Below are 12105 nucleotides of genomic sequence, written 5' to 3' on the forward strand. Positions count from 1 at the left end.
GAAAACAGAAAGAATGGAGAGAGTGCATCATTGAGCTGTCAAGATGATTCCTGAGCTGAGAAACAAATCCTACGAGAGCAGATTAAACTGCTTGAATCTGTTTAGCTTGGAAGAGAGAAGACTAAGTGGTGATCTAATACAAGTATTCAAAATTATCAAAGGATTTGATTATCTTGATCTTTCATGATTTTACTTACAGTTATGGGTACAAACTTGTGGGCAGATGACTTACCATGAATGAGGCGAAGTACTTTTTCTTTAACGAGATTGTTTACATTTGGAATGATTTGCCAATTAGGGTGGTTAAAAGCAGAACTTTAGTTAAGTTTAAGTAGGGAATTGACAAATATTTCACTTCAAGCCGATGACTTACATTATTTGCACCTCCTTAAGTCACACTGACAATTTGCAAGTTACTCTCTTTGAATTATCTTCATACCCTCGAAATTTTGCCACTCTAACCTGTGCATTTCTGATATCTTCAGCTATCACAAACAATCTCAAAAGGACCCAATGGTCTGTTGCCGTTTGAGTTTGAATTCCTTTGTATCTCTTTTGGTTGGATGTTACAATCTCTTAACGCTTATGCTTTCTCTGCAGTGCTAACAGAGTTACTCTCTGCTTTTGTTACTAGTGGCATCTCCAGTTTTTGTCTTCTGAATTGGTTTGATGTGTGATGTCCAGAGCATAGATGGGAAAGCATAACTCATATATCTGATGAGTATGGTTTCAGATTGATATTTGTCTGGTTGGATGGTGCTTAAAACTGAAGTGAGAATTAGGGGTGAATAGTGCCTGTTGGGTCATTTCAGTGTGCATGTGCTTTGTTGGTGTTTAGATTGCTGGGAATGTGGGAGATCTGCAAGTAGAGGTTGGTGGTATATTTGGCAAGGGCAGGGTTTTTATTTCAATTAGAGGGTTGTATTTTGGTTATGGGGTGTTTGGGTGGAAGGTTTTCAGTACTCCTGCAAAGAATTGAGTGCTGAGCATCTTGAAACAGGACTTTATTGCAAGAATCTTTGTTTCACTAAGTTGGTGTTGAGTGTCATAGCTAGGCAGCCAGTGGTCATTCTGAGTGTTTCATAATGTGTGGTTTAGCGCTTAGTTGTATTTGGTTTTGAAAGGGTGGAATATGTAGCAGGGCAGGCATAGCTTTAATTGGAGTGGATTGATTGTTTGTAGAGGATGCTAAGGGATTCATTTTCTTGTCGAAATCTAGTGCTAGCTAGTGTTCTAAGGAAATTTGGCATGTTTTTTTTTTTTTTATAATGCTCTTGGTATGAGGAATGAATATCATACGTGATGCTTAGAATTTGTTCATTTTTTTTTGCTCAGTTGGAATGATTCTCCTTTGCAGATGAATGGAGGGTGTGAGCTGGATTTGTTCCTGTCTGTGGTGAAATGACTGATTGAAGACTATGGTGAGATGCAGTTATTCTGTCCTGGGTGAGTCATTGTGTAATATATTGATAAATGTTTGTTGATGCTACTGTGGTGTCTAGGTGTTGAAATCTGATTAAATGTATGAGAAGACCTTCATATTGTGCTTTGAGGAAGGCTGAAGGACCTTCTCCTTGAGGAACTCCAATGTATGGTTTAAGGGTTTTAGAGGTGAACCCAGTGTGACTGACTCTGGCATGGGAGCCACTCAGTGTTTGTCAGTGTTGTAGAGAGTGGTGTTAAAGATATTTTGTTTGAGGATGTGGTAGGAATAGAATCATATGCTTTGTTGATATCTATTTCCATTATTTTTGTGCAGGATGGGGGTTCTAATAGGATGAAGATATCTGTGATGTGTAAAGTGATTATGTAGTATGGTGTTGTAGTGGTTGGGGCTGAAGTTATGTTGTTTGGATGAGAATGGGATATTTGCTTTCCTCTTCCTCTGTTGTAGATCAGTTTTTCACAGGATGGATAGTGAGGATAGAAGTGATATGAGCCAAGGAGAAAGGTGAGTTAGGTGGCTTAAGATTGGTGCCATGTTGGTAAGTTTCCAGATGTTAGGACTATATGAAATATATGAAAAGATAATATTCATTTTTTGGTTTATGAAAATATATCCATCTTGATTTAAGGGAACGTGAATATACATGTGATGAAGGTTTCATTCTATCCATTGTCCATGTTTGAGAGATGTCTTCTTTCCCCCTTTGCTTTCTGACAAAACCTTATTTCTTTTCATATATTATTCCCACTGTTAGCAAGTGTGACATTATCTTTTATTTGAAAGGCAAAACATTATGCAGAACACTTTCTCCCCTATCCCTGGGGATAGGGGAGAAGGAATACTTCTCAAGCATTCCCCATGTGTTGTAGAAGGCGACTAAAGGGGATGGGAATGGGGGGCTACAAACCCTCCCCTCCTTGTATTTTAACTTTTGGAAAGGGGAAACAGAAGGAGTCGTGCGGGGAGTGCTCATCCTCCTCGAAGGCTCAGATTGGGATGTCTAAATGTGTGTGGATGTAAGCAAGATGAGAAAAAAGGGGAGATAGGTTGTATGTTTGAGGAAAGGAACCTGGGTGTTTTGGCTGTGAGTGAAACACAGCTCATGGGTAAATGGGAAGAGTGGTTTGGAAATGTCTTGGGAGTAAAGTCAGGGGTTGGTGAGAAGACAAGAGCAAAGGAAGGAGTAGCACTACTCCTGAAGCAGGAGTGAATAATGTGGGAGTTGAGGGTATAATTGGTGTACATGGTGTTTTCAGTGTTGTAAATGGAAATGGTGAAGAGCTTGTAGATTTGTGTGCTGAAATTGGACTGGTGATTGGGAATACCTGGTTTAAAATGAGAGATATACATAAGTATACATATGATGATATGCTGAGAGGGGCAACTGGAGGGATGTCTGATCATAATCTTGAGGTGAAGGTGAAGATATATAGAGGTTTTCAGAAAAAAGAAAGAATGTTGGGGTGAAGAAAGTGGTGAGAGTAAGTGAACTTGGAAAGGAGACTTGTGTGAGAAAGTACCAGGAGAGATTTAGTGCACAATGGAAAAAAGGTGAGAGCAAATGACGTAAGGGGAGTGGGGGAGGAATGGGATGTATTTAGGGAAGCAGTGATGGCTTGTGTAAAAGATGCCTGTGGCATGAGAAATGTGGGCGATGGGCAGATCAGAAAGGGTAGTGAGTGGTGGGATGAAAAAGTAAGATTGTCAGTGAAAGAGAAGAGAGAGGCATTTGGATGATTTTTGCCATGAAATAGTGTGAATGACTTGGAGATGTATAAAAGAAAGGGGCAGGAGGTGAAGAGAAAGGTGCAAGAGGTGTAAAGGAGGGGAAATGAAAGTTGGGGTGAGAGAGTATCGTTAAATTTTAGGGAGGATAAAAAGATGTTTTGGAAGTACATAAAGAAAGTGAATAAGACAAGAGAACAAATGGAAACGTCGGTGAGGGGGGCTAATGGGGAGGCAATAAGTAGTGGTGAAGTGAGAAGGAGATGGAGTGAGTATTTTGAGGGTTTCTTGAATGTGTTTGGCAGATATAGGGTGTCTTGGTCGAGGTGTTGTATGAAGTGAGAGGGTCAGGAAGAATAGTTTGGTAAACAAAGAAGTGATAGTGAAAGCTTTGCAGAAGATGAAAGCTGGCAAGGTGTCTGGTTTGGATGGTATTGCTGTGGAATTTATTGAAAAAGGGGGTGACTGTATTGTTTACTGCTTGGTGAGGATATTCAATGTATGTATGGTTCATGGTGAAGTACCTGAGGATTGGCAGAATGCTTACATAATGCCATTGTGCAAAAGCAGAGGGGATAAAGGTGAGTATTCAAATTACAGAGGTATAAGTTTGTTGAGTATTCCTGAGAAATTATATGGGAGGGTATTAATTGAAAGGGTGAAGGCATATACAGAGCATTAGACTGGGGAAGAGCAGTGTGGTTTCAGAAGTGGTAGAGGATATGTGGATCAGGTGTTTGCTTTGAAGAATGTATGTGAGAAATAGAAAAATAAATGGGTTTGTATGTAGCATTAATGGATCTGGAGAAGGCATATGATAGAGTTGATAGAGATGCTCTGTGGAAGGTATTAGGAGTATATGGTGTGGAGGTAAGTTGCTAGAAATATTGAAAAGTTTTTCTTAAGGATGTAAGGCATGTGTACAAGTAGGAAGAGAGGAAAGTGATTGGTTCCCAGTGAATGTCGGTTTGTGGCAGGGGTGTGTGATGTCTCCATGGTTGTTTAATTTGTTTATGGATGGTCTTGTTAGGGAGGTGAATGCAAGAGTTTTGAAGGGAGGGGCGAGTATGCTGTCTCTTATGGATGAGAGGGCTTGGGAAGTGAGTCAGTTGTTGTTCGCTGATAATACAGTGCTGGTGGCTGATTCGGGTGAGAAACTGCAAAAGCTGGTGTTTGAATTTGGTAAAGTGAGTGAAAGAAGAAAGCTGAAAGTAAATGTGAATAAGAGCGAGGTTATTAGGTTCAGTAGGGTTGAGGGACAAGTCAATTGGAAGCTAAGTTTGAAAGGAGAAAAATTGGAGGAAGTGAAGTGTTTTAGATATCTGGGAGTGGACTTAGCAGCAGATGACACCATGGAAGCACAAGTGAGTCACAGGGTGGAGGAGGGTGCAAAGGTTCTAGGAGCATTGAAGAATGTGTGGAAGGTGAAAACGTTATCTCAGAGAGCAAAAATGGTATGATTGAAGGAAGAGTGGTTCCAACAATGTTGTATGGTTGTGAGGCATGGGCTATAGATAGGGTTGTGCAGAGGAGGGTGGATGTGTTGTAAATGAAATGTTTGAGGACAATATGTGGTGTGAGGTGGTTTGATCGAGTAAGTAACGAAAGGGTAAGATAGATTTGTGGTTGAGAGAGCAGAAGAGGGTGTATTGAAATTGTTTGGTCACCTGGAGAGAATGAGTGAGGAAAGATTGACAAAGAGTATATATATGTCAGAGGTGGAGGGAACGAGGAGAAGAGTGGAGATGGAAGGATGGAGTGAAAAAGATTTTGAGCGATCGGGGCCTGAACATGTAGGAGGGTGAAAGACGTGCAAGGAATAGAGTGAATTAGAATGATGTGGTATACTGTGGTAAACGTGCTATCAATAGATTGAACCAAGGCATGTGAAGCATCTGGGGTAAACCATGGAAACTTTTGTAGGGCTTGGATGTGGAAAGGGAGCTATGGTTTTGGTGCTTTACACATGACAGCTAGAGACTGAGTGTGAACGAATGTGGCCTTTGTTGTCTTTTCCTAGCACCACCTTGCACGCGTATGGGGTGAGGGGGGTGTCATTTCATGTGTGGTGGGGTGGCGACGGCAATGGATGAAGGCAGCGAATGTTAATATGTACATATGTACACGGGAGAAGAGCAGTGTGGTTTCAGAAGTGGTAGAGGATGTGTGGATCAGGTGTTTGCATTGAAAAATGTATGTGAGAAATACTAAGAAAAGCAAATGGATTTGTATGTAGCATTTATGGATCTGGAGAAGGCATATGATAGAGTTGATAGAGATGCTCTGTGGAAGGTATTAAAAATGTATGTTGCGGGAGGTAAGTTGTTAGAAGCAGTGAAAAGTTTTTATCGAGGATGTAAGGCGTGTGTACCTGTAGGAAGAGAGGAAAGTGATTGGTTCTCAGTGGATGTAGGTTTGCGGCAGGGGTGTGTGATGTCTCCATAGTTGTTTGTTTATGGATGGGGTTGTTAGGGAGGTGAATGCAAGAGTTTTGGAAAGAGGGGCAAGTATGCAGTCCGTTGTGGATGAAAGAGCTTGGGAAGTGAGTCAGTTGTTGTTCGCTGATGATACAGCGCTGGTGGCTGATTCATGTAAGAAACTGGAGAAGCTGGTGACTGAGTTTGGTAAAGTGTGTGAAAGAAGAAAGCTGAGAGTAAATGTGAATAAGAGCAAAGTTATTAGGTACAGTAGGGTAGAGGGACAAGTCAATTGGGAGGTAAGTTTGAATGGAGAAAAACTGGAGGAAGTGGTGTTGTAGGTATCTGGGAGTGGATTTGACAGCGGGTGGAACCATGGAAGTGGAAGTGAATCATAGGGTGGGGGAGGGGGCGGAAGTTCTGGGAGCATTGAAAAATGTGTGGAAGTCGAGAACATTATCTTGGAATGCAAAAATGGGTATGTTTGAAGGAATAGTGTTTCCAACAATGCTATATGGTTGCGAGGCATGGGCTGTAGATAGAGTTGTGCACAGGAGGGTGGATGTGCTGGAAATGAGATGTTTGAGGACAATATGAGGTGTGAGGTGGTTTGATCGAGTAAGTTATGAAAGGGTAAGAGAAATGCGTGGTAATAAAAAGAGCGTGGTTGAGAGAGCAGAAGAGGGTGTTTTGAAATGGTTTGGTCACATGGAGAGAATGAGTGAGGAAAGATTGACGAAGAGGATATATGTGTCAGAGGTGGAGGGAATGAGGAGAAGTGGGAGACCAAATTGGAGGTGGAAAGAGGGAGTGAAAAAGATTTTGAGTGATCGGGGCCTGAACATGCAGGATGGTGAAAGGCGTGCAAGGAATAGAGTGAACTGGAACAATGTGGTATACCAGGGGCAGCGTGCTGTCAATGGATTGAACCAGGGCATGTGAAGTGTCTAGGGCCTGGAAGTGGAAAGGGAGCTGTGGTTTCAGTGCATTATACATGACAGCTAGAGACTGAGTGTGAATGAATGTGGCCCTTGTTGTCTTTTCCTGGTGCTACATCGCGCACATGCGGGGGGAAGGGGTTGTCATTTCATGTGTGGCGGGGTGGCGATGGGAATGAATAAGGGCAGACAGTATGAATTATGTACATATGTATATATGTATATGTCTGTGTGTGTATATATATGTATACATTGAGATGTATAGGTATGTATATGTGCGTGTGTGGACGTGTTTGTATATACATGTGTATGTGGGTGGGTTGGGCCACTGTTTCGTTTGTTTCCTTGCACTACCTCGCTAACGCAGGAGACACCGAGAAATTATGATAAATGAATATAAATATATAATGCATATGTCTGTGTATGTATATGTATGTATACATTGAAATTTATAGGTATGTATATGTGTGTGTGTGGGCATGTATGTATATACATGTGTATGTAGGTGGGTTGGGTCATTCTTTTGTCTGTTTTCTTGCGCTACCTCGCTAAAGCTGGAGACAGCGACAAATTATAATAGAAAAAAAATACTTTGTCGTTTTCTTCATCTGTTGCTATTGATTCTAGCATATTTGTTAAGTAAATGGGTATTTTTTATTTCAGTAAGAAAGATAAAGGTTCCCTTGTCTCTTCATGATCTGACTGCTACTTTAGCTTCAGCCTGGCCAGCCTAACCCCAGATCATTACATCCCTGTTGGCTCTCCTCATTCATAAGAAAAGAAAGGTAAGCACTAAAGAAATTGGATTTAATGTTTCATCTAAATTGCTCTGCAATTAAACTTTTAAATCATTATGAGTGACTGAATGCAGGGTTATTTTTTACTCCTCTCATGCAAACTTATTTAAATATTCCCAGCATGGCTACTGCTACTGTATTTATATGAGTTGTTTCTTTTTGCCCTTACTGAAATTCACAGGCATACTCTTTTGGAGGGTTAGTGACAGCTGTGCAGTGAGCCAGAACTTCAGTGGTCTCTTCTGATCCAGATAGTTGTCTTTTCTTTCTGTCTCCCTCACATGTAGGCTACTGGCATTCTGTCCACAAACATACAATCTCTCCTTGTCTCACATAACACTTGATAGCACTTAACTCATACAGCTCATTCTTCTTAACTCTAGATTTTAGTATGTTGAGCTCTATGTACTAGCTGTTTCTTTTGGCAAAATGGTAGCAATAGATAGATGTAGTAGGTAGGATCCATTTAGATATTAGCATTAGGTAGAAGTAGTTGGTAGGGACATTATGAAGGAGCATTAGGTAGAAGTAGTTGTTAGGAATGTGAGGTAGGGGCCTTTGCAAATGCTGCATGAGACTTGCCCTCTGCCAGTAGTCTGTTAAGGGTGAGGCACTAAGATTTAAGAAGCAGCACTGAAGTTCACTAGTTATGGAGACTCTTGTTCTACAAGAGAACAGGCATCAGAGATAGAAATAGATAGATGGATAGACTTTTTGGTATGCAGAGATGCTTTATGTCACTAGAAACTGCAGTTAGCATTGTGAAAAAAAAATCCTGCTGTGTCAGTTACTCATATAACCCATGAGAAGGTACAGTCCTTTTCTCTCCTAAGCATGTTCATTTACTGATTTCTCCATATTGTTGTGAAGCCATGTGTGGTTGGCCCAGTAAATCAGTGATTGTGTCTAGTGCATTTTTATTAGTGATATTAATTTGATGAATGTTGCAGGTGATTTTGATCATAATAGGAAAGCTGTCTTCATTACAACTTAGAGGAAACAAGTGTGTAATGTTTTTGTACAAGTGATGGCAGGCATATATGTAGATGGCTGTGATGATTGTACTATGAATTTGAAAACTGTATAAAATTGTGAATAATGTTTTCACACTTGCTCACAATTTCCTGCATCAGTGAGGTAGTGCAGGAACAGATGAAGAAAGGCCTTGTTTGCTCACATCCATTCTCTATCTCTCATATGTAATGCACTGAAACTTTTCACTTCCCTCATCAGCCCACATGTTTAGGTAGGATTCTATACCTTCAGGTAAATGATTAATGTAGATCTCTTAGCGTAATGATCCCAGACCCAAACCCTGTGGAGCTCTTGTCATCTCAACCTGTTTAGAAAAGCTCTACTGATATGCATCCTTTGTTTCCTCCTACTGAGATAATCTCAGTCCAATGAAGGAATTTCCACCTTATTCCTGCTTGGTGATTCAGCTTCATTATCAGCCTCGTATGTGATACAGTGTCAAATGCCATCTGGCAGTCCAGGTACAGACAGTTCTCCCAATCTTCCATTTTGTCCAGGACTGAGTTCAGTCTGTCTTTCACTTCAGAAGTTTCTTCTTCTGCAGGAAGTCATCCACTTGCTTTCTAATGATCCTTTCCAGAGCCTTACATACCACACTCTTTGGTGAGACCTGTTCAGTGTATGTTCCCAATCTCCTTTATTATATATATATATATATATATATATATATATATATATATATATATATATATATATATATATATATATATATATATATATATATATTTTTTTTTTTTTTTTTTTTATACTTTGTCGCTGTCTCCCGCGTTTGCGAAGTAGCGCAAGGAAACAGACGAAAGAAATGGCCCAACCCCCCCCCCATACACATGTATATACATACGTCCACACACGCAAATATACATACCTACACAGCTTTCCATGGTTTACCCCAGACGCTTCACATGCCTTGATTCAATCCACTGACAGCACGTCAACCCCAGTATACCACATCGCTCCAATTCACTCTATTCCTTGCCCTCCTTTCACCCTCCTGCATGTTCAGGCCCCGATCACACAAAATCTTTTTCACTCCATCTTTCCACCTCCAATTTGGTCTCCCTCTTCTCCTTGCTCCCTCCACCTCCGACACATATATCCTCTTGGTCAATCTTTCCTCACTCATCCTCTCCATGTGCTCAAACCACTTCAAAACACCCTCTTCTGCTCTCTCAACCACGCTCTTTTTATTTCCACACATCTCTCTTACCCTTACGTTACTCACTCGATCAAACCACCTCACACCACACATTGTCCTCAAACATCTCATTTCCAGCACATCCATCCTCCTGCGCACAACTCTATCCATAGCCCACACCTCACAACCATACAACATTGTTGGAACCACTATTCCTTCAAACATACCCATTTTTGCTTTCCGAGATAATGTTCTCGACTTCCACACATTCTTCAAGGCCCCCAGAATTTTCGCCCCCTCCCCCACCCTCTGATCCACTTCCGCTTCCATGGTTCCATCCGCTGCCAGATCCACTCCCAGATATCTAAAACACTTCACTTCCTCCAGTTTTTCTCCATTCAAACTCACCTCCCAATTGACTTGACCCTCAACCCTACTGTACCTAATAACCTTGCTCTTATTCACATTTACTCTTAAGTTTCTTCTTCCACACACTTTACCAAACTCAGTCACCAGCTTCTGCAGTTTCTCACATGAATCAGCCACCAGCGCTGTATCATCAGCGAACAACAACTGACTCACTTCCCATGCTCTCTCATCCCCAACAGACTTCATACTTGCCCCTCTTTCCAAAACTCTTGCATTTACCTCCCTAACAACCCCATCCATAAACAAATTAAACAACCATGGAGACATCACACACCCCTGCCGCAAACCTACATTCACTGAGAACCAATCACTTTCCTCTCTTCCTACACGTACACATGCCTTACATCCTCGATAAAAACTTTTCACTGCTTCTAACAACTTGCCTCCCACACCATATATTCTTAATACCTTCCACAGAGCATCTCTATCAACTCTATCATATGCCTTCTCCAGATCCATAAATGCTACATACAAATCCATTTGCTTTTCTAAGTATTTCTCACATACATTCTTCAAAGCAAACACCTGATCCACACATCCTCTACCACTTCTGAAACCACACTGCTCTTCCCCAATCTGATGCTCTGTACATGCCTTCACCCTCTCAATCAATACCCTCCCATATAATTTACCAGGAATACTCAACAAACTTATACCTCTGTAATTTGAGCACTCACTCTTATCCCCTTTGCCTTTGTACAATGGCACTATGCACGCATTCCGCCAATCCTCAGGCACCTCACTATGAGTCATACATACATTAAATAACCTTACCAACCAGTCAACAATACAGTCACCCCCTTTTTTAATAAATTCCACTGCAATACCATCCAAACCTGCTGCCTTGCCGGCTTTCATCTTCCGCAAAGCTTTCACTACCTCTTCTCTGTTTACCAAATCATTTTCCCTAACCCTCTCACTTTGCACACCACCTCGACCAAAACACCCTATATCTGCCACTCTATCATCAAACACCTTCAGCAAACCTTCAAAATACTCACTCCATCTCCTTCTCACATCACCACTACTTGTTATCACCTCCCCATTTGCGCCCTTCACTGAAGTTCCCATTTGCTCCCTTGTCTTACGCACTTTATTTACCTCCTTCCAGAACATCTTTTTATTCTCCCTAAAATTTAATGATACTCTCTCACCCCAACTCTCATTTGCCCTTTTTTTCACCTCTTGCACCTTTCTCTTGACCTCCTGTCTCTTTCTTTTCTACATCTCCCACTCAATTGCATTTTTTCCCTGCAAAAATCGTCCAAATGCCTCTCTCTTCTCTTTCACTAATACTCTTACTTCTTCATCCCACCACTCACTACCCTTTCTAATCAACCCACCTCCCACTCTTCTCATGCCACAAGCATCTTTTGCGCAATCCATCACTGATTCCCTAAATACATCCCATTCCTCCCCCACTCCCCTTGCTTCCATTGTTCTCACCTTTTTCCATTCTGTACTCAGTCTCTCCTGGTACTTCCTCACACAGGTCTCCTTCTCAAGCTCACTTACTCTCACCACCCTCTTCGCCCCAACATTCACTCTTCTTTTCTGAAAACCCATACAAATCTTCACCTTAGCCTCCACAAGTTCCCATTTGCTCCCTTGTCTTACGCACTTTATTTACCTCCTTCCAGAACATCTTTTTATTCTCCCTAAAATTTAATGATACTCTCTCACCCCAACTCTCATTTGCCCTTTTTTTCACCTCTTGCACCTTTCTCTTGACCTCCTGTCTCTTTCTTTTCTACATCTCCCACTCAATTGCATTTTTTCCCTGCAAAAATCGTCCAAATGCCTCTCTCTTCTCTTTCACTAATACTCTTACTTCTTCATCCCACCACTCACTACCCTTTCTAATCAACCCACCTCCCACTCTTCTCATGCCACAAGCATCTTTTGCGCAATCCATCACTGATTCCCTAAATACATCCCATTCCTCCCCCACTCCCCTTGCTTCCATTGTTCTCACCTTTTTCCATTCTGTACTCAGTCTCTCCTGGTACTTCCTCACACAGGTCTCCTTCTCAAGCTCACTTACTCTCACCACCCTCTTCGCCCCAACATTCACTCTTCTTTTCTGAAAACCCATACAAATCTTCACCTTAGCCTCCACAAGATAATGATCAGACATCCCTCCAGTTGCACCTCTCAGCACATTAACATCCAAAAGTCTCTC

The sequence above is a fragment of the Panulirus ornatus genome, chromosome 54 (genome assembly GCF_036320965.1).
Source record: "Panulirus ornatus isolate Po-2019 chromosome 54, ASM3632096v1, whole genome shotgun sequence".
NCBI lineage: Eukaryota > Metazoa > Arthropoda > Malacostraca > Decapoda > Palinuridae > Panulirus > Panulirus ornatus.